Source organism: Rutidosis leptorrhynchoides, chromosome 10, assembly GCF_046630445.1.
Source record: "Rutidosis leptorrhynchoides isolate AG116_Rl617_1_P2 chromosome 10, CSIRO_AGI_Rlap_v1, whole genome shotgun sequence".
Classification (NCBI taxonomy): Eukaryota; Viridiplantae; Streptophyta; class Magnoliopsida; order Asterales; family Asteraceae; genus Rutidosis; species Rutidosis leptorrhynchoides.
In genome coordinates this window covers 4,675,574-4,701,112 of record NC_092342.1, presented here as the reverse complement: position 1 = coordinate 4,701,112, position 25,539 = coordinate 4,675,574, and positions in this window count along the sequence as shown.

Genomic DNA, 25,539 nt, shown 5'->3' with positions numbered 1-25,539 from the left:
AGTCTAGTTAGAAGGATTAACTTTATTTTCGAACAAGTTTAGAATTAACTAAACTATGTTCTAGTGATTACAAGTTTATAACGTTGAATAAGACAGCTTTTTATGTATGAATCGAATGATGTTATGAACATCATTACTACCTCAAGTTCCTTGGATAAACCTACTGGAAATGAAAAAAATGGATCTAGCTTCAAAGGATCCTTGGATGGCTTGAAAGTTCTTGAAGCAGAATCATGACACGAAAACAATTTCAAGTAAGATTTCCACTCGAAATAAGATTGTTATAGTTATAGAAATTGAATTAAACTTTGAATATGATTATTACCTTGTATTAGAAAGATAACCTACTGTAAGTAACAAAGGTTTCTTGATCTTGGATGATTACTTGGAATAGATTTAGAAAACTTGGAAGTAAACTTGCAATCTTGGAAGTATTCTTGATTTTTTGAAACTAGAACTTTTAGAATTTATGAAGAACACTTAGAACTTGAAGATAGAACTTGAGAGAGATCAATTAGATGAAGAAAATTGAAGAATGGAAGTGTTTGTAGGTGTTTTTGGTCTTTGGTGTATGGATTAGATATAAAGGATATGTAATTTTGTTTTCATGTAAATAAGTCATGAATGATTACTCATATTTTTGTATTGTTATGAGATATTTCATGCTAGTTGCCAAATGATGGTTCCCACATGTGTTAGGTGACTCACATGGGCTGCTAAGAGCTTATCATTGGAGTGTATATACCAATAGTACATACATCTAAAAGCTGTGTATTGTACGAGTACGAATACGGGTGCATACGAGTAGAATTGTTGATGAAACTGAACGAGGATGTAATTGTAAGCATTTTTGTTAAGTAGAAGTATTTTGATAAGTGTCTTGAAGTCTTTCAAAAGTGTATGAATACATATTAAAACACTACATGTATATACATTTTAACTGAGTCGTTAAGTCATCGTTAGTCGTTACATGTAAATGTTGTTTTGAAACCTTTAGGTTAACGATCTTGTTGAATGTTGTTAACCCATTGTTTATTATAACAAATGAGATGTTAAATTGTTATATTATCATGATATTATGATATATAATATATCTTAGTATGATATATATACAGTTAAATGTCGTTACAACGATAATCGTTACATATATGTCTCGTTTCGAAATCATTAAGTTAGTAGTCTTATTTTTACATATGTATTTCATTGTTAATACACTTAATAATATATTTACTTATCATTTAACATAATTAACCAAGTGTATCAATATCTTAATATGATTCATATGTACCTAGTAAGACGTTGTTATAACGATAATCGTTATATATATCGTTTTCGAGTTTCTTAAATTAATAGTCTCATTTTTATGTATATAACTCATTGTTAAAATACCTAATGAGATACATACTTATAATAAAATCATGTTAACTATATATATAACTATATATATGTCATCGTATAGTTTTTACAAGTTTTAACGTTCGTGAATCACCGGTCAACTTGGGTGGTCAATTGTCTATATGAAACCTATTTCAATTAATCAAGTCTTAACAAGTTTGATTGCTTAATATATTGGAAACACTTAATCATGTAAATACCAATTTCATTTAATATATATATATATAAACATGGAAAAGTTCGGGTCACTACAGTACCTACCAGTTAAATAAATTTCGTCCCGAAATTTTAAGCAGTTGGAGGTGTTGAAGTATCTTCTGGAAATAAATGCGGGTATTTCTTTTTCATCTGATCCTCTCATTCCCAGGTGAACTCGGGTCCTCTACGAGCATTCCATTGAACCTTAACAATTGGTATCTTGTTTTGCTTAAGTCTTTTAACCTCACGATCCATTATTTCGACGGGTTCTTCGATGAATTGAAGTTTTTCGTTGATTTGGATTTCATCTAACGGAATAGTGAGATCTTCTTTAGCAAAACATTTCTTCAAATTCAAGACGTGGAAAGTGTTATGTACAGTCGCGAGTTGTTGAGGTAACTCAAGTCGGTAAGCTACTGGTCCGACACGATCAATAATCTTGAATGGTCCGATATACCTTGGATTTAATTTCCCTCGTTTACCAAATTGAACAACACCTTTCCAAGGTGCAACTTTAAGCATGACCATCTCTCCAATTTCAAATTCTATATCTTTTCTTTTAATGTCAGCGTAGCTCTTTTGTCGACTTTGGGCGGTTTTCAACCGTTGTTGAATTTGGATGATCTTCTCGGTAGTTTCTTGTATTATCTCCGGACCCGTAATCTGTCTATCCCCCACTTCACTCCAACAAATCGGAGACCTGTACTTTCTACCATAAACTGCTTCAAACGGCGCCATCTCAATGCTTGAATGGTAGCTGTTGTTGTAGGAAAATTCTACTAACGGTAGATGTCGATCCCAACTGTTTCCAAAATCAATAACACATGCTCGTAGCATGTCTTCAAGCGTTTGTATCGTCCTTTCGCTCTGCCCATCAGTTTTTGGATGATAGGCAGTACTCATATCTAGACGAGTTCCTAATGCTTGCTGTAATGTCTGCCAGAATCTTGAAATAAATCTGTCATCCCTATCAGAGATAATCGAGATTGGTATTCCATGTCTGGAGATGACTTCCTTCAAATACAGTCGTGCTAACTTCTCCATCTTGTCATCTTCTCTTATTGGCAGGAAGTGTGATGATTTGGTGAGACGATCAACTATTACCCAAATAGTATCAAAACCACTTGCAGTCCTTGGCAATTTAGTGATGAAATCCATGGTAATGTTTTCCCATTTCCATTCCAGGATTTCAGGTTATTGAAGTAGACCTGATGGTTTCTGATGCTCAGCTTTGACCTTAGAACACGTTAAACATTCTCCTACGTATTTAGCAACATCGGCTTTCATACCCGGCCACCAAAAATGTTTCTTGAGTTCCTTGTACATCTTCCCCGTTCCAGGATGTATTGAGTATCTGGTTTTATGAGCTTCTCTAAGTACCATTTCTCTCATATCTCCAAATTTTGGTACCCAAATCCTTTCAGCCCTATACCGGGTTCCGTCTTCCCGAATATTAAGATGCTTCTCCGATCCTTTGGGTATTTCATCCTTTAAATTCCCGCTTTTAAAACTCCTTGTTGCGCCTCCTTTATTTGAGTAGTAAGGTTATTGTGAATCATTATATTCATAGATTTTACTCGAATGGGTTCTCTGTCCTTCCTACTCAAGGCGTTGGCTACCACATTTGCCTTCCCCGGGTGGTAACGAATCTCAAAGTCGTAATCATTCAACAATTCAATCCACCTACACTGCCTCATATTCAGTTGTTTCTGATTAAATATGTGCTGAAGACTTTTGTGGTCGGTATATATAATACTTTTGACCCCATATAAGTAGTGCCTCCAAGTCTTTAATGCAAAAACAACCGCGCCTAATTCCAAATCATGCGTCGTATAATTTTGTTCGTGAATCTTCAATTGTCTAGACGCATAAGCAATCACCTTCATTCGTTGCATTAATACACAACCGAGACCTTTCTTTTATGCGTCACAATAAATCACAAAATCATCATTCCCTTCAGGCAATGACAATATAGGTGCCGTAGTTAGCTTTTTCTTCAATAACTGAAAAGCTTTCTCTTGTTCATCCTTCCATTCAAATTTCTTCCCTTTATGCGTTAATGCAGTCAAGGGTTTTGCTATTCTAGAAAAGTCTTGGATGAACCTTCTGTAGTAACCAGCTAGTCCTAAAAACTGGCGTATGTGTTTCGGAGTTTTCGGGGTTTCCCACTTTTCAACAGTTTCTATCTTTGCCGGATCCACCTTAATACCTTCTTTGTTCACTATGTGACCGAGGAATTGAACTTCTTCCAACCAAAATGCACACTTTGAAAATTTAGCGTACAATTCTTCCTTCCTCAATACTTCTAACACCTTTCTCAAATGTTCACTGTGTTCTTGGTCATTCTTTGAGTAAATAATTATGTCATCAATGAAAACAATGACAAACTTGTCAAGATATGGTCCACACACTCGGTTCATAAGGTCCATGAACACAGCTGGTGCATTAGTTAAACCAAACGGCATGACCATAAACTCGTAATGACCGTAACGTATTCTGAAAGCAGTCTTTGGAATATCATCTTCTTTCACCCGCATTTGATGATACCCGGAACGTAAGTCAATCTTTGAATAAACAGACGAGCCTTGTAGTTGATCAAATAAGTCGTCGATTCTCGGTAGTGGGTAGCGGTTCTTGATGGTAAGTTTGTTCAACTCTCAGTAGTCGATACACAACCTGAATGTACCATCTTTCTTCTTGACAAACAAAATAGGAGCTCCCCACGGTGATGTGCTTGGTCGAATGAAACCACGTTCTAATAGTTCTTGCTGTTGGCTTTGCAGTTCTTTCATCTCGCTGGGTGCGAGTCTATAAGGAGCACGAGCTATTGGTGCAGCTCCTGGTACAAGATCTATTTGAAATTCAACAGATCGATGTGGAGGTAGTCCCGGTAATTCTTTTGGAAATACATCGGGAAATTCTTTTGCGACGGGAACATCATTGATGCTCTTTTCTTCAGTTTGTACTTTCTCGACGTGTGCTAGAACAGCATAGCAACCTTTTCTTATTAGTTTTTGTGCCTTCAAATTACTAATAAGATGTAGCTTCATGTTGCCCTTTTCTCCGTACACCATTAAGGGTTCTCCTTCTTCTCGTACAATGCGAATTGCATTTTTATAACATACGATCTTTGCTTTCACCTTCTTCAGCCAGTCCATGCCAACTATTACATCAAAACTACCTAACTCTACTGGTATCAAATCAATCTTAAATATTTCGCTACCCAGTTTAATTTCTTGATTCCGGCATATATTATCTGCTGAAATTAATTTACCGTTTGCTAATTCGAGTAAAAATTTACTATCCAATGGCGTAAATGGAAAACTTAATTTAGCACAAAAATCTCTACTCATATAGCTTCTATCCGCACCCGAATCAAATAAAACGTAAGCAGGTTTATTGTCAATAAGAAACGTACCCGTAACAAGCTTCGGGTCTTCCTGTGCCTCTGCCGCATTAATATTGAAAACTCTTCCGCGACCTTGTCCATTCGTGTTCTCTTGGTTCGGGCAATTTCTAATAATGTGGCCCGGTTTTCCACATTTATAACAAACCACATTGGCATAACTTGCTCCGACACTACTTGCTCCGCCATTACTCGTTCCGACACCATTTGTTCCTTTCATTCTGTTAACCCCTGGTCCATAGACCTCACACTTCGCCGCGCTATGACCATTTCTTTTACACTTGTTGCAAAATTTGGTGCAGAACCCCGAGTGATACTTTTCACACCTTTGGCATAGCTGCTTCTTGTGAAGACCCGTCCTAATCCATCCGGACAAAGTCCATATCGATTATAAACAATTCACAACAGTTGATTACATCGCGAGGTACTTGACCTCTATATGATACATTTTACAAACATTGCATTCGTTTTGAAAAGACAATCTTTCATTACATCTAAAGTTGACAAACATGCATACCATTTCATAATATATCCAACTATAATTGACTTAATAATAATCTTGATGAACTCAACGACTCGAATGCAACGTCTTTTGAAATATGTCATGAATGATTCCAAGTAATATCTCTAAAATGAGAAAATGCACAGCGGAAGATTTCTTTCGTACCTGAGAATAAACATGCTTTCAAGTGTCAACCAAAAGGTTGGTGAGTTCATTAGTTTAACATAAATAATCATTTCATAATTTTAATAGACCACAAGATTTCATATTTTCATTTCTCATAAACATACGTCCCATGCATAGAGACAAAAATATCATTCATATGGATTGAACACCTGGTAACCGACATTCACAATATGCATATAAGAATATCCCCATCATTCCGGGATCCTCCTTCGGACATGATATAAATTTCGAAGTACTAAAGCATCTGGTACTTTGGATGGGGCATGTTGGGCCCGATAGATCTATCTTTAGAGTTCGCGTCAATTAGGGTGTCTGTTCCCTAATTCTTAGATTACCAGACTTAATAAAAAGGGCGATATTCGGTTTAATAATCCAACCATAGAATGAAATTTTTAAGTACTTGTGTCTATTCCATAAAACAGTTATAAAAGCAGCGCATGTATTCTCAGTCCCAAAATATATATTGCAAAAGCATTTAAAAAGGGAATAATGGAACTCACCTAATGTATTTTGTAGTAAAAATACATAGAACAACATTGAACAAGTATAGGGTTGGCCTCGGATTCACGAACCTAATAAAAGATGTAGACGTCTGGTGATGTTTCCCCAAAACAGATCGAAGTTAAAAGGGCAGGACACATCTCTCGATTTAGGGTTCTTTGCTTCAACACTCGATCAACAACCACCGAGGTACCGTAGGTTATTGATTCATCACCATCATCATCATCGTTTCCCTCATCTCCACCAGTGTTCATCATCATCGCATCATTATCCTTTGTCAATTTTAGTAATCGATTCATCAATTGATTATGTAGGTAATTAATTCTTTGATGTTCTCCTAATTACATCATCCCTTTATATATATTCTGTATTTTAAACGAATCGAATATGAGCTGTAATAATTGGTTTGTTATTTGGATTGTTAAATTCGTTGCCACAATTATAAAGGTTAATCTGCTTTTGTAAATTAATTTACTCTTTTGTTATTTGAAGATGATTAATATGGTATATACCTTCTCAAAGTAATTTGATTCGAGCTGTAGGAGATTAAATGGTAGCCTGAAGTAGAAAGCCAATATAGCAGCAGCATAAAGGTGTAGGTGGTGAAACGAGTTCGAGGGTTTGATGGGTGTGGTGGTGTTCAATCGTGATTAGAACAGAAAATCTTGCAGTTTTGGTGGTGGTGTTTTGGTTGGTGATAGTAGATGGTTAAATGAAGAAGATGGGTGGTTGAGGTGATTTATGGCAATCCTTATCAATAGAACCCAACACTAGCAGTTGTGGTTCAACGATGGAAGCAAGTGATTGTTTTGTTGGGTTTCGGTCCAGCCAGGAATCAACTAAAACAGAAGAGGCTGAAATAGAACCAGAAATAAGCTGTAGCAGTTGGTTTGCAGGTGGTTTGAGGCTGCAGGGCATTTTATGACAGATTAAAACAGAAACATAGTAGCTGTAGTTGCAGGCTTGATCGTGGTGGTGATCTTATGGGTTTTCCAAAGAATTAAAGGTAATCATGTATATAAACTATGTGTATATATGTATGCAGATATATATGAGATAGAGTAAAGAGAGAGATGTGTGTATGATATTATAGTTTTCAACAGAAAATGCAGGGTGATGATACGGTTTATGGTTTTCACTGGTGAGTGTGGCAACTGTTTGTTTAGCTGAATCAAAGAATACAGGTACCATGATTTTTGGTGTTGTATCTTACTAACGAAACACAATATCTTGGTAGTTTAAGGTTTGATAATATGGTTGTGCAGGTGGTCGACGATTTATATGAAAGTGGTTTGAGTAGGGTGGCAGCCGGTTTAAAACAGAAGGGGAGAAGATGGAGCTTGTTTGAGATGATAATCTATGGTAGTAGTGATCAAGAGAATAAGAAAGAGAGCAGAAAGTTAGAGTGATTATTAGATGGGAATGTAATGTAATGATTCTCAATTACAGTAGAATAGATGGGTTCTTGTCAATATGTGTGTGTATTGGTATATACCACTACAAATTCGTGACAAAACCATAAAGCAAGGGAACTAGTAAATCAATTTTTAAATAATAAAGTAGATAGGAAAATCAAATTCTGTTATATGTTCTTGTTTTTATGTGTAATTAATAAAATATTTAATAATGAATATATTAATAATAATAATAATAATACAAATAATAATTAAGATGATACTAATATGATAATAACAATAAGGTTAATGATAAAAGTGATGAAAATAATATATTTAAATAAAATGATAATTTTAATAATAATAATAATATTACAACAACAACTATGTCTTAATTTGTAATTAAATATTTTAATAGCACATATTATTAGTTATGTAATTTTTGGAAATTATATAATGTATATATGATAACATATATTAAATATTTGATATTATACATTTTAATATATTACCCTATACATATAATTATCAATTAAGTATAGAAATCATATATATATATATATATATATATATATATATATATATATATACATATATATATATATATATATATTATTTACATCCATTGTTCGTGAATCGTCGAGCACAGTCAAAGGGTAAGTGATTATATGAACATAGTTTCAAAATTTTCGAGACTCACCATTACAGACTTTGCTCATCGTGTTGAAATTATATAAAGATTGAGTTTAGATTTGATCGGAAATTTCCAGGTCGTCACAGTACCTACCCGTTAAAGAAATTTCGTCCCGAAATTTGAGTGAGGTGGTCATGGCTAACAGTAAAAATGTTTTCATGACGAATATGAACTGATAATTATAGTTTTATCACCGTTGAGTAATATGAATAAGACAATTCGATTATTTGAGACGTACGAGTGAAGTTATCACAAAAGAGTGAATTGGGAAAATAAAGTTTTGTCATAACTTTTGACTAGTCATGGTTGAATTTAGAAAAATAAGGTTCGTTTTAATCTTGGACGTTGTCTCGGTTGAATTCCGGAATTCAAGGGATTTAAAAGAAAATCTTGGAAATCTATAAGATCTGATTCTTCGGGATTTATGGAAATTGTGATCTTCTTTAATTATTTGCGGTAATCTGTCTCGATTTCTATGCCTGGTAATCCCACTATAAATGAACCTCTTCCGTTCCATTATTCTCACCATTCCTATACTTTCTTTATTAGTTCATACTTCTAAAATATTGTGAAAATGCTTAATTCAGTGCTAATTCTTGATATTTTTCTAATTATCATCTCTGTCATCCTTCTTTTCAATCTTCCATCGGAAGAATCTGTTTACTTCTACTATTACCTTGGGGTGTTACTATTCTTAATTATACCGTGTCTTTATGTTGCGATAAACATTGATATATACGGTTTGTAATTTATATGTTGTTATCGGGCTTTATATCCCCTCTTATATTTCAATGTACCTATTTCTGTTTCCTATAATCATTGTCATCCATAGTTAATAATTCCTCTTATTTGCTGCGATTTATACTCCAATTTCTATTTCGGAGCTTTGTCCCTTCGTTTCTTCTTCTTGCGATTGGGCATCTCTTGTAATGGTCCAGAATCCACATATATAAATTTCTCAATGAACATAGTTAATGTTCTAGGAAAGAAATCGTAATAGTACAATCTGACTTGTCAAATTACCATAATTCAAGGAAAGATAGGACTATCAAGAAAAATATTTTCTTGATATGCTTATAGATTAGACAGAATGTAAGAGTCATGTAACATGGCACATGATGACGTTATGATCTGTGAATCATCACGTTCCATTAGAAACTCAGCATGAATTACTGTAATATAATCACGTTGATCAAGTGTCATTATATTATACTAACTCATGCATCAGTTCCCAACATTACTTCAATAACATTTATATTTTAAGCTCGAAAGTTTACAGAATATAGAAACTAACAGTTTCTATATTATGTAAAACTGATAGCACGAAGAGATTAATGATTTCAGATAAGAATAGTTATGAAAATATCTTCAGAAATATGGAGGATATTTATAATGAAAGATACGATGATATCTTGGAATATCTAAGATCAGAGGATGATAGAAACTATTATCTGCAAGGGTTTAGAGTAAGGAGCAAGATATTCACTAAAGACTTTAGCAGACATTGAATCATTTGGATTCTTTGAAGTCAAACTTATTCTTTGTGATTTGTCCACGGCTTTCTTCCTAGTTTCGCATAATCTGCTTTTCGGTACTAAATTTTCTATTGAATGTTTCCAATATAATGATACACAGGAAGCACGAGGAGGTATATAATTTCGGACGAGAATATTTATGAAAATATCCTCAGAAATATCGAAGATATTGATGATGATATTTTGGAATTTCTAAGTTCGATGATTGATGGAGAAAGATTTTCCGCAAGATTTTAACATGACTTCGGAGCAAGATATTCTCTAAAGATTTCAACGGATCCAGAATTACCCGAATCCTTTGAATACAGTGTTTGGTCCTTGTATTTGTCCTTGGTCTCCTTCATGGGTAGCTCAATCTGTTTTTCAATACCCAATTTTCTATCGAGCGTTCCTAACACTCCTTTCTTTATCATCAAACTTTTTGATCGTTTAGACCATCTACCATTTTTCTGTTTCCTCTGCATTTAATGCTATGATATCAGAATCATCGGTTATTAATCCGAGGTGGTTTCAGGAAAATTGTGTTTTTAGATGATTAAACGCTGATGGTAATATGGTGGAATATGAAAGGTTCCCTGGTAACGATGATGAAAGGTAAACTTATATATCAAAGTTATAACAAGACTTATTCGAATGAAAGGTCGATGTACTAGCTGGAGCTGTGACAAAATTTGCTACTTGAAAAGGGATCGCAAAGTTATTTTTGCTAATAAATGTCAAAGGATCCGATGCGGCTACGTGTTAAACTTTTACTCAGTTGTCGAGAGTTTCTTAGGTGCATAACTATATGCACAATTCTTTCCTTCCGTAAGTGAAGTGCGGTTGATTCATCATATCGATTGTGGTGTTTTCAAGAATTATGAAAGTTTGAATGCAGATTGGAATCGTCAAGGTACAATTAAGGTTTAAGATGAAATCAAGTGGCAACTTGAAGAATTGTTTAGTTTCATATGTTATAATCAATATTTTAATTTATTTTAATTGTTTAATGTTATTAATCTACAGTCGATAGTCCACAGTTGAAAGTCCAATAATTCATATATATAGTTTAATATATAATATTCGAATTAATTAATACGTGTCGTGACCCGTATACGTCTCAGACTCGATCACAACTCAAACTATATATATTATTGTAGAATCAACCTCAACCCTGTATAGAGAAATCGATCATTACTGCATATAGAGTGTCTATGGTGATTCCAAATAATATATATAGATGTGTCGATATGATATGCCAAAACCTTGTATACGTGTCCCGATATTTAAAGTGCGTAAAAATAAATAACAGAAATTAAATGACGATAAATAAAATTGAGAGAATGTAAATTTCGATAATTAAATTGCGATAAATAAAATGTAATCAATTAGCTAGGAATAATTAGCTAGGAACAGTTAGCATGGATTCCTAACAAAATTACTCATAGTTAATTTGTTTGTTTCCAACAAATTTTATTTTGTCAAATGTTTTCTTCATTATGTCACTTGTTGGATTCTGATAAATCAAAATTCAAATATGAAATTAGATGAATATGGTTATTCTGTGGTGAACGGATTTGTATATCGGTGGATGTAAGTAGGATAGTAAACGACTGTTGAATCAGCTTCGAAGAATGTACATTGTAATTTATTAATGTGAAATTTGAATATTCCTCGGATATTACCTACCCGTTAAAATATTTTCACGATTAACACTTTGTACGAAAGAATTTGTAATTACAATCTTTATGAAAACATATATACATATATATTTTTTTTCAGATGTAATCAAGGATTCATTGAGTTAATATGATATTAAACTCATTTGGTTTACCGTTAGAACTAGAATATATAATCTCTAAAACATTAGAGATTACATAATCATCATTAAGAACGAAGATAACCGACGTAGAACAAGATGTAGAGCGAAGATTATGCTCGAGGTATAGATTGTGATGTTGAAGCGTGTGATGTTGAGGCTTATATTATTGGTGGTACTGGTATTGATGTTGGTGCTGGTGATGTTGCTGAAGCTGGTAAATTTTGCACCATATTCTCCAAATTGATTTACTCGAGCGCGAAGTTCGTTGACTTCTTCTATTATTCCGGAATGATTGTCGATTAGAACGAGCGGATGAATAAAATTTAGAATTGTGGATAGAATATAATCGTGTCAAACTACTCTGGAAATGAGGGTGAAAATGTTGTTTCAGATAGATTCACCGGTAAGTGCTACAGATTCTTCGCTAAGAGGGCAATTTGGCTGGTGGAAAGGATTGCCGTCTTCGCGTCTCCATTGATTAAGTCGACTACGAACTCATTATATGAATTGGGGATGGATGATTGGTTGATTCATTCTGGTGACACCGTTTTCGGAGCCTAGGTGAATATCCATATCGGAATAACTATCGGAATAGCTATCGAAATCTGAGGGACTCGAATTGGTTGAGGGATTCATCTCGAACGATCAGATGAAGGATTTTCGATAAGAAATAGATTATAGGATGTAGATTAGTACTCTGCAATACATAATTTACATATGCATATATAATACTAAAATCTCATAAGTTACGGAGGAACCTACGGAAGCTGTCAGGGAAGGATAACAATAACATATACGCTAAGATATGAATTTTGTCTATACATTATTCATGCAGTCAATGCAATAAAACGTGTCTAGACTAAGAATGATAAGCAAGTGATTCTCTAAGAATGATAAGCAGGTAATTTTTGACACAAAATGATAAGCAAAACTTTTGACATGCAGACACGGTCGAAGTCCAGACTCACTAATGCATCCTAACGACTTATCAGTTAGACACACTAATGCAGACATGGTTCGCTAAGACCACCGCTCTGATACCAACTATGAAGACCCATCCTAATCCATCCGGACAAAGTCCACATCGATTATAAACGATTCACAACAGTTGATTACATCGTGAGGTACTTGACCTCTATATGATACATTTTACAAACATTGCATTCATTTTGAAAAGACAATCTTTCATTACATCTAAAGTTGACAAACATGCATACCATTTCATAATATATCCAACTATAATTGACTTAATAATAATCTTGATGAACTCAACGACTCGAATGCAACGTCTTTTGAAATATGTCATGAATGATTCCAAGTAATATCTCTAAAATGAGAAAATGCACAGCGGAAGATTTCTTTCGTACCTGAGAATAAACATGCTTTCAAGTGTCAACCAAAAGGTTCGTGAGTTCATTAGTTTAACATAAATAATCATTTCATAATTTTAATAGACCACAAGATTTCATATTTCCATTTCTCATAAACATACGTCCCATGCATAGAGACAAAAATATCATTCATATGGATTGAACACCTGGTAACCGACATTCACAATATGCATATAAGAATATCCCCATCATTCCGGGATCCTCCTTCGGACATGATATAAATTTCGAAGTACTAAAGCATCCGGTACTTTGGATGGGGCATGTTGGGCCCGATAGATCTATCTTTAGAGTTTGCGTCAATTAGGGTGTCTGTTCACTAATTCTTAGATTACCAGACTTAATAAAAAGGGCGATATTCGGTTTAATAATCCAACCATAGAATGAAATTTTTAAGTACTTGTGTCTATTCCGTAAAACAGTTATAAAAGCAGTGCATGTATTCTCAGTCCCAAAATATATATTGCAAAAGCATTTAAAAAGGGAATAATGGAACTCACCTAATGTATTTTGTAGTAAAAATACATAGAACAACATTGAACAAGTATAGGGTTGGCCTCGGATTCACGAACCTAATAAAAGATGTAGACGTCTGGTGATGTTTCCCCAAAACAGATCGAAGTTAAAAGGGCAGGACACATCTCTCGATTTAGGGTTCTTTGCTTCAACACTCGATCAACAACCACTGAGGTACCGTAGGTTATTGATTCATCACCATCATCATCATCGTTTCCCTCATCTCCACCAGTGTTCATCATCATCGCATCATTATCCTTTGTTAATTTTAGTAATCGATTCATCAATTGATTATGTAGGTAATTAATTCTTTGATGTTCTCCTAATTACATCATCCCTTTATATATATTATGTATTTTAAATGAATCGAACATGAGCTGTAATAATTGGTATGTTATTTGGATTGTTAAATTCGTTGCCACAATTATAAAGGTTAATCTGCTTTTGTAAATTAATTTACTCTTTTGTTATTTGAAGATGATTAATATGGTATATACCTTCTCAAAGTAATTTGATTCGAGCTGTAGGAGATTAAATGGTAGCCTGAAGTAGAAAGCCAATATAGCAGCAGCATAAAGGTGTAGGTGGTGAAACGAGTTCGAGGGTTTGATGGGTGTGGTGGTGTTCAATCGTGATTAGAACAGAAAATCTTGCAGTTTTGGTGGTGGTGTTTTGGTTGGTGATAGTAGATGGTTAAATGAAGAAGATGGGTGGTTGAGGTGATTTATGGCAATCCTTATCAATAGAACCCAACACTAGCAGTTGTGGTTCAACGATGGAAGCAAGTGATTGTTTTGTTGGGTTTCGGTCCAGCCAGGAATCAACTAAAACAGAAGAGGCTGAAATAGAACCAGAAATAAGCTGTAGCAGTTGGTTTGCAGGTGGTTTGAGGCTGCAGGGCATTTTATGACGGATTAAAACAGAAACATAGTAGCTGTAGTTGCAGGCTTGATCGTGGTGGTGATCTTATGGGTTTTCCAAAGAATTAAAGGTAATCATATATATAAACTATGTGTATATATGTATGCAGATATATATGAGATAGAGTAAAGAGAGAGATGTGTGAATGATATTATAGTTTTCAACAGAAAATGCAGGGTGATGATACAGTTTATGGTTTTCACTGGTGAGTGTGGCAACTGTTTGTTTAGCTGAATCAAAGAATACAGGTACCATGATTTTTGGTGTTGTATCTTACTAACGAAACACAATATCTTGGTAGTTTAAGGTTTGATAATATGGTTGTGCAGGTGGTCGACGATTTATATGAAAGTGGTTTGAGTAGGGTGGCAGCCGGTTTAAAACAGAAGGGGAGAAGATGGAGCTTGTTTGAGATGATAATCTATGGTAGTAGTGATCAAGAGAATAAGAAAGAGAGCAGAAAGTTAGAGTGATTATTAGATGGGAATGTAATGTAATGATTCTCAATTACAGTAGAATAGATGGGTTCTTGTCAATATGTGTGTGTATTGGTATATACCACTACAAATTCGTGACAAAACCATAAAGCAAGGGAACTAGTAAATCAATTTTTAAATAATAAAGTAGATAGGAAAATCAAATTCTGTTATATGTTCTTGTTTTTATGTGTAATTAATAAAATATTTAATAATGAATATATTAATAATAATAATAATACAAATAATAATTAAGATGATACTAATATGATAATAACAATAAGGTTAATGATAAAAGTGATGAAAATAATATATTTAAATAAAATGATAATTTTAATAATAATAATAATATTACAACAACAACTATGTCTTAATTTGTAATTAAATATTTTAATAGCACATATTATTAGTTATGTAATTTTTGGAAATTATATAATGTATATATGATAACATATATTAAATATTTGATATTATACATTTTAATATATTACCCTATACATATAATTATCAATTAAGTATAGAAATCATATATATATATATATATATATATACATATATATATATATATATATATTATTTACATCCATTATTCGTGAATCGTCGAGCACAGTCAAAGGGTAATTGATTATATGAACATAGTTCCAAAATTTTCGAGACTCACCATTACAGACTTTGCTCATCGTGTTGAAATTATATAAAGATTGAGTTTAGATTTGATCGGAAATTTCCGGGTCGTCACACTTCTGATTGTTGTTGTTGTTGCGGTTTTATTGTTGTTGAGATGATTGTTGTTGTTGTTGTTGTTGTTGTTGTTGTTGTTGTTGTTGTTGTTGTTGTTGTTGTTGTTGTTGTTGTTGTTGTTGTTGTTGGGCCGTTTGTTGTAGTTGCGATTGATGTTGCGGTTGTTGGGATAATTGTTGGGATTATTATTGTAATTGCTGTTGTTGTTGTATTGGTGATTCTTATCACCGTTTTCCTCCCACTTTCTTTTGACTTACTTCACATTGGCCTCTTCAGCTGTCTGTTCTTTAATTCTTTCCTCAATCTGGTTCACTAGTTTGTGAGCCATTCTACATGCCTGTTGTATGGAGGCGGGCTCGTGTGAACTTATATCTTCTTGGATTCTTTCCGGTAATCCTTTCACAAACGCGTCGATCTTCTCTTCCTCATCTTCGAACGCTCCCGAACACAATAGGCACAATTCTGTGAATCGTCTTTCGTACGTGGTAATATCAAATCCTTGGGTTCGTAACCCTCTAAGTTCTGTCTTGAGCTTATTGACCTCGGTTCTGGGACGGTACTTCTCGTTCATCAAGTGCTTGAATGCTGACCACGGTAGTGCGTACGCATCATCTTGTCCCACTTGCTCTAGATAGGTATTCCACCATGTTAACACAGAACCTGTGAAGGCATGCATATCGTACTTCAATTTGTCCTCTTCAGTACACTTACTTATGGCAAACACCGATTCGACCTTCTCGGTCCACCGTTTCAATCCGATCGGTCCTTCGGTTCCATCAAATTCCAAAGGTTTGCAGGCAGTGAATTCTTTGTAGGTGCATCCTACACGATTTCCTGTACTGCTAGATCCAAGGTTATTGTTGGTATGTAGCGCAGCCTGTACTGCAGCTATGTTTGAAGCTAGAAAAGTACGAAATTCCTCTTCATTCATATTCACGGTGTGTCGAGTAGTCGGTGCCATTTCCTTCAAAATAGTCAAATGGAACAAGTTAATCATACAGAATATTAAGAGTAGTTAATAGTATTTCGTAGCATAATATGAACTCATTTATAAAAACTTTTTCTTCATATTAGCGTTTTATAAGTTTAAATTCGGGTAGTACCTACCCGTTAAGTTCATACTTAGTAGCTAATATACAATTCAACTACTACAATTCTATATGAAAAACTGATTATAATAATATTTCGCGTTCAAACTTTTATACAATATTTTACAAACTTACAATACCGCTTATTTTACATAAAGCATGAAATATAGCACACAATAACTTTGATACAAGATAGTTGTGAAGATAATTCTAGCTAGTACACAAGTCGTTCAGCAAAGGCAATAAAGACACGTAATTCATACGTCCAGAAACAAGTCATGCATTCTAGTTTTACTAGGACTACTTCCCATCCTTGGTCTTGTGGAACATAACCGTTATGGCCGTTGATAAGACAGCGTGTTGTAACGTCGTCAAAGGGACGAGGGTTACGTAATGACCAACAGTCTCGTAATAATCTAAAAACCTCATTTCTTACCCCAGTTACCGACTCCGTCACTTGTAGGAACGTTTTGTTTAATAGTTGTAGCCCGATGTTCTTTTTCTCACTTTGGTGAGAAGCGAACATTACTAACCCGTAAGCATAGCATGCTTCTTTATGTTGCATGTTAGCCGCTTTTTCTAAATCATGAAGTCCTATATTCGGATACATTAAGTCAAAATAATTTCTTAACTCGTTGCGTAAAATAGCATTTGGGTTCCCCGCAATATATGCGTCAAAGTAAACGCATCGTAACTTATGGGTTTCCCAATGTGATATCCCCCATCTTTCAAACGAAAGTCTCTTATAAACCAAGACATTCTTGGAACGTTCTTCGAATGTCTTACAAACTGATTTCGCCGTAAATAATTGTGCCGAAGAATTCTGACCGACTCTAGACAAGATTTCATCAATCATGTCTCCGGGTAGATCTCTTAAAATTTTGGGTTGTCTATCCATTTTGTGTTTTTATACTGTAAAATAGACAAGAGTTAGATTCATAAAAAAAAATACTTATTAATACAAGCAATTTTTACATATATCATAAAGCATAAGCACACTATATTACATATATTACACCACACGAATACAACTATCTTATTCCGACTCGCTCGTTTCTTCTTCTTCGGTTTTGGTTCATTTTGCCAAGTTTCTAGGGATATATGATGTTCCCCTAATACGAGCTGTCGTTTTCCACAACGGTTTAGAAAAACCTGGTGGTTTAGAGGTTCCCGGGTCATTGTTACAACTTAAGGGCTTTGGGGGTTGACGATACATATAAAGTTAATCGGGGTTGGAATTAGATTTCTCTATTTTTATGCCCTTTCCCTTATTATTTTCTTTTGCCTTTTTAAATTCAGTTGGGGTAATTTCTATAACATCATCGGAATTCTCGTCGGAATCCGATTCATCGGAGAATTGGTAATCCTCCCAATATTTTGCTTCCTTGGCGGAAACACCATTGACCATAATTAACCTTGGTCGGTTAGTTGAGGATTTTCTTTTACTTAATCGTTTTATTATTTCCCCCACCGGTTCTATTTCCTCCTCCGGTTCCTCCTCTTCCGGTTCTGATTCTTCTTCCGGTTCTGATTCTTCTTCCGGTTCTTCTTCGAGAACTTGTGAATCAGTCCAATATATATTCGACTCTTCGTTATTATTAGGTGAGTCAATGGGATTTGTGCTAGAGGTAGACATCTATCACACAATATCAAACATGTTAAGAGATTAATATATCACATAATATATACATGTTAATAATATATAGTTTCCAACAAAAATGTTAAGCAATCATTTCTAAAAAAAAACACGGTCGAAGTCCAGACTCACTAATGCATCCTAACAAACTCGATAAGACACACTAATGCAAATTTTCTGGTTCTCTAAGACCAACGCTCGAATACCAACTGAAATGTCTCGTTCTTATTGATTAAAAATGTTCCATATTAATTGATTTCGTTGCAAGGTTTCGACCTCTATATGAGACGTTTTTCAAAGACTGCATTCATTTTTAAAACAAACCATAACCTTTATTTCATAAATAAAGGTTTAAAAAGCTTTACGTAGATTATCAAATAATGATAATCTAAAATATCCTGTTTACACACGACCATTACATAATGGTTTACAATACAAATATGTTACATCGAAATCAGTTTCTTGAATGCAGTTTTTACACAATATCAAACAAACATGGACTCCAAATCTTGTCCTTATTTTAGTATGCAACAGCGGAAGCTCTTAGTACTCACCTGAGAATAAACATGCTTTAAACGTCAACAAAAATGTTGGTGAGTTATAGGTTTAATCTATATATATCAAATCGTAACAATAGACCACAAGATTTCATATTTCAATACACATCCCATACATAGAGATAAAAATCATTCATATGGTGAACACCTGGTAACCGACATTAACAAGATGCATATATAAGAATATCCCCATCATTCCGGGACACCCTTCGGATATGATATAAATTTTGAAGTACTAAAGCATCCGGTACTTTGGATGGGGTTTGTTAGGCCCAATAGATCTATTTTTAGGATTCGCGTCAATTAGGGTGTCTGTTCCCTAATTCTTAGATTACCAGACTTAATAAAAAGGGGCATATTCGATAATTCAACCATAGAATGTAGTTTCACGTACTTGTGTCTATTTTGTAAATCATTTATAAAACCTGCATGTATTCTCATCCCAAAAATATTAGATTTTAAAAGTGGGACTATAACTCACTTTCACAGATTTTTACTTCGTCGGGAAGTAAGACTTGGCCACTGGTTGATTCACGAACCTATAACAATATATACATATATATCAAAGTATGTTCAAAATATATTTACAATACTTTTAATACATTTTTATGTTTTAAGTTTATTAAGTCAGCCGTCCTTGTTAGTAACCTACAACTAGTTGTCCACGGTTAGATGTACAGAAATAAATCGATAAATATTATCTTGAATCAATCCACGGCCCAGTGTATACGTATCTCAGTATTGATCACAACTCAAACTATATATATATTTTGGAATCAACCTCAACCCTGTATAGCTAACTCCAACATTCACATATAGAGTGTCTATGGTTGTTCCGCAATATATATATAGATGGGTCGACATGATAGGTCTAAACATTTTATACGTGTCTATGGTATCTCAAGATTACATAATATACAATATAAATTGATTAGGTTATGGTTGGAATAGATTTATTACTAACTTTCACGTAGGTAAAATGAGTAGTTTTTATCAATCTTCTTTTACTCGCCATTTCTTCGTTTCTAATCCATTTTGAGTGATTCCAGTGGCCACGGTTTCGTATTGAACTTAACTTTATGAATCTAAATAGAAAAAGTATAAGTTTATAGTCGGAAATATAAGTTACAAGTCATTTTGGAAAGAGGTAGTCATTTCCGTCGAAAGAACGACATCTTGATGACCATTTTGAAAAACATACTTTCACTTTGAGTTTAACCATAATTTTTGGATATAGTTTCATGTTCATAAGAAAAATAATTTTTCCAGAAGTATAGCTTTTAAATCAAAGTTCTTCTTAGCTTTTAATTATCCCAACCAAAACAGCCCCCGGTTTTACTACGACGGCGTATATCCAGTTTTATGGTGTTTATTGTGTTCCCGGGTTTTAAATCATTAAGTTAGCATATCATATAGATATAGAACATGTTTTTAGTTGATTTTAAAAGTCTAGTTAGAAGGATTAACTTTATTTGCGAACAAGTTTAGAATTAACTAAACTATGTTCTAGTGATTACAAGTTTATAACGTTGAATAAGACAGCTTTTTATGTATGAATTGAATGATGTTATGAACATCATTACTACCTCAAGTTCCTTGGATAAACCTACTGGAAATGAGAAAAATGGATCTAGCTTCAAAGGATCCTTGGATGGCTTGAAAGTTCTTGAAGCAGAATCATGACACGAAAACAATTTCAAGTAAGATTTCCACTCGAAATAAGATTGTTATAGTTATAGAAATTGAATTAAAGTTTGAATATGATTATTACCTTGTATTATAAAGATAACCTACTGTAAGTAACAAAGGTTTCTTGATCTTGGATGATTACTTGGAATGGATTTAGAAAACTTGGAAGTAAACTTGCAATCTTGGAAGTATTCTTGATTTTATGAAACTAGAACTTTTGGAATTTATGAAGAACACTTAGAACTTGAAGATAGAACTTGAGAGAGATCAATTAGATGAAGAAAATTGAAGAATGAAAGTGTTTTTAGATGTTTTTGGTCTTTGGTGTATGGATTAGATATAAAGGATATGTAATTTTATTTTTATGTAAATAAGTCATGAATGATTACTCATATTTTTGTATTGTTATGAGATATTTCATGCTAGTTGCCAAATGATGGTTCCCACATATGTTAGGTGACTCACATGGGCTGCTAAAAGCTTATCATTGGAGTGTATATACCAATAGTACATACATCTAAAAGCTGTGTATTGTACGAGTACGAATACGGGTGCATACGAGTAGAATTGTTGATGAAACTGAACGAGGATGTAATTGTAAGCATTTTTGTTAAGTAGAAGTATTTTGATAAGTGTCTTGAAGTCTTTCAAAAGTGTATGAATACATATTAAAACACTACATGTATATACATTTTAACTGAGTCGTTAAGTCATCGTTAGTCGTTACATGTAAATGTTGTTTTGAAACCTTTAGGTTAACGATCTTGTTGAATGTTGTTAACCCATTGTTTATTATAACAAATGAGATGTTAAATTGTTATATTATCATGATGTTATGATATATAATATATCTTAGTATGATATATATACAGTTAAATGTCGTTACAACGATAATCGTTACATATATGTCTCGTTTCGAAATCATTAAGTTAGTAGTCTTATTTTTACATATGTATTTCATTGTTAATACACTTAATAATATATTTACTTATCATTTAACATAATTAACCAAGTGTATCAATATCTTAATATGATTCATATGTACCTAGTAAGACGTTGTTATAACGATAATCGTTATATATATCGTTTTCGAGTTTCTTAAATTAATCGTCTCATTTTTATGTATATAACTCATTGTTAAAATACCTAATGAGATACATACTTATAATAAAATCATGTTAACTATATATATAACTATATATATGTCATCGTATAGTTTTTACAAGTTTTAACGTTCGTGAATCACCGGTCAACTTGGGTGGTCAATTGTCTATATGAAACCTATTTCAATTAATCAAGTCTTAACAAGTTTGATTGCTTAATATGTTGAAAACACTTAATCATGTAAATAACAATTTCATTTAATATATATATAAACATGGAAAAGTTCGGGTCACTACATTTAGGATCAAAGTATCAAAATACCCAATTTACACTAACATGAACCCTAACTTTAAATCACCATATCAAATCAGTTTTAGCTCAATTCACAACACCATTAGATCTTAGAGCATAAGTCTAACATGTTTCTAAGTCTAAACTATAATCATTAACATATGCATAGCAAATCAAACACTTAAAACCCAATTCACCCAAACCCACTTAAAACCCATTTGAATTCATCAAAATTGAAGATACTTACCTGGTTTTGATTATGAAATCTTAAAGGATTAGACACACCAAGACTTAATCTTCAATTTGCACTTGTTGATTTTAAGGATTTAAAGATAAGAGAGTGTTTAGGGTTTATGTTTTGATAAAATAAGAAATAAATGGAACGTACAGTGTATATATCTATAATTTAGGTTTCTTCACATAAAGGTGAGCTCTCCCTTCTAACAAACGGGTATTTACCATTTATCTGAAACCCAAAATCTTTAATAACTTATTCATTCTAAGTCCAATTCTCAAAAGGGAATATGTTTTGTGACCCTTGTCACAAAACGTACATTATCCCATACCCAATAATTATAAAACACATAATTATTAAAATCACTTTAATAACACAGAAGGATAAATAGGTCATTACCTACTAGGCCCAAAGTGAGGTTGTTATTATTATTATTATTATTATTATTATTATTATTATTATTATTATTATTATTATTAAATTAAGAAAATATACGACACATTATCCATTCAAATTGAAATAATTTTCACATTGTATAACTTCAAATCTTTCCTTTGAGATTTTCACATTGTATAACTTCAAATCTTTCCGTTTTATATATCAACTAGTGAAATGACCCGTAGAATCTCGAGTTTGTTTACACAAAACAGTAATGTCGTTTAGTTTAATGAACTGTGGAGTCAAAGATCCCGACTTAGAAATTTGTCGTTGTTTTTACAAACATATTGATATATCTAATTTGGTTAGAATAAATGAAGTATATTTATTCTCCCACCACCCTCTTTCAATTTTCATCACAATAATATAAAAGCCTACATTCAATTGAGATATGTATTTCGCATACGTATGTAACGTAATTAATCCCTTAAAGAGATCTCATATTTGAATTTGAATAATAATAATATAATAATTATATTTAAAATTATAATTATAATAACAAAGTTTGCTTTAAAAATGAATATTTATATTTTTAATAATTATTATTAACAATAATAAATGCCTCTTGATATTTTTTTAAAAATTAAAATACAATTATTATATGAAGGTTGTATAGTATGCTTCAAATTTTGTACATGTGCCCATGGAGTATTTTGTAAAAGATTGTACAATTTTTTTTAAAGTTTGTACATATGATCATAGTGGTATTTTGTTATAAGGTTATACATAATGTTTCTAATATTGTAAATATGGTTATGAAGGTGTTTTACCATAAGGTTATACATAATACTTCAAATATTGTATATATGGTCATGAGGTGTTTTATTATAAGGTTGTACATAATGCTTCATATATTATACAATTAACTTGTTTATATTAAAAATAAATATAATTAATTATTTGAATGATATCATCATGGGGGCTTAGATTTTTTCTATTTATTTTTAAATTTTTTAAGCTGGAATAATCCTTATTTATGATATCATCATTAACAAAGTTTGCTTTAAAAATGAATATTTATAATCCTTAGAGTCCGGTATGTCATTTGGGGTTGAGGAATTATAGTGTTGTAATTGACAGAACTTATTCCTTAATTAATAGTTCAGATAAAAGAACAACCATGCTCAATCCTATTCCATCATCACGAACGGGGATGTTCATATATGAGTATGGATTGCTGAATAAGCAGGTCCACAAATAACTTTGAAGGTTACCGGAATAAGTTGACAAGGTTTTATGATGTTAATCTACTGATACATCACACGGTTCAGATAGTTATCTAATCCTATTATACTCGTTAAGTCGACTGAAAACATGTAAGAAATTAGGGAACATCTAGGTAGTTTATTCAAGCATACTAAGAAGGTAGACTATTTCCAAAGATAACAGGTCTAGTCAATTTAGGCATTTCAATAGTAGTCCATCATGATGAGTGTAAGTAACTAGGGGGTGAATAGTTACTTGATACATTTTTAACACTTTTTCGATTGATCACCAAATTCGATCAACTTTGATCAACCAATTTAACTCAAACTTGATGAGTGTAGTGTACATGTTCAAAATGATAAATGAAGTAATGTTAAGAACATAGACACAAGGATTTATAGTGGTTCGGGTGGATGTTAACTAATCTACCTTAATCCACTTCCCGATTACACTAATCGAGATTTGTTGCTTCACTGAGCACTTTTCTCCAAACCCGGTGGAGATCTGATTTACAAGTCTTCAAATTCTTTGGAAGACAACAAACCTAATATTTATATCCCTTTGAAAGATCAACTCCAACCTAGATCAACTTGTCTTTACCTTGAACAAGCATTAATCTCCAAATAAGATTAATCAACTTCCTAAGTCCCTTTAAGGAAGTAGATCACTAAGATAGCCTATGCTTCTACTATTTGAAGTTACAAGACTTATACACTTTGTAATGATGATCCTAAGACAATACTAGGACATCCATTACACTAAGTAAACTCACAAGATTAATAATTTTGATTAGTAAGTTTACAACCAAATTCTATATCTATAAGATCATAGAATCTTCTCTTGCTTGATCACATTTGAGTAGTAGTTAGAGCCCTTGTGATCTCTGGAAATATGCCTTTTAAATATGCAAGAGGGTCAGCTTCAAATGCTCCTTAATGTTTACCTTTTATAGTGGGATTCAAAAGTAGCCGTTGACACACTGTTGCCATCACGGTCGACCGTAGTTCGACAGTGCGTGCTCCAGTCCAAAATTGGTATTTTTTGTATAGCCGTTTGACTCAAATTTGAACACTACATTTTGGAACCTTTACTCCTTCTAGCACCTGCAAAAGAAACCAAACATCCTATACAAGTACAATATGCATTAAGTGTGTGAGATTTGGTCTTATTGCATGAAAGTGACTTAACATTCCAAAAGTGGTAAACCCAACATTCTTGGAGAAGTGTCTTGATTGATATTTTGGGAAATCTCAGTTTGATCAAGACTTAGTTAGTCACATTAATGCCTTTGGTTCAATTCTAAAGACTAGTCACTATGTCATTAACTTCCTAGTTTCAATTAATCACAAATCATATTCCATTTAGGTTTAGGTAGAGATTAATTGAATGATGTCTTTATAAGATAATCATGAAGTATGTAGAGACATCAAAGTTGTCATTCTTGAATAAGCAATCACACTTAGTTACTTAGACCAAATAGACAATTGATTATAATTTCATTGTAAACCATTTTACACTTAATCTATTGGAGTAGGTTAGTTACTTGAATCCTAACTAGTAAATACATAGCAAACATATTAAACAAGTTGACAAATTTATGAGTATTAAGCATATTGGCAAGTAGAAAGTAATACTCACGCA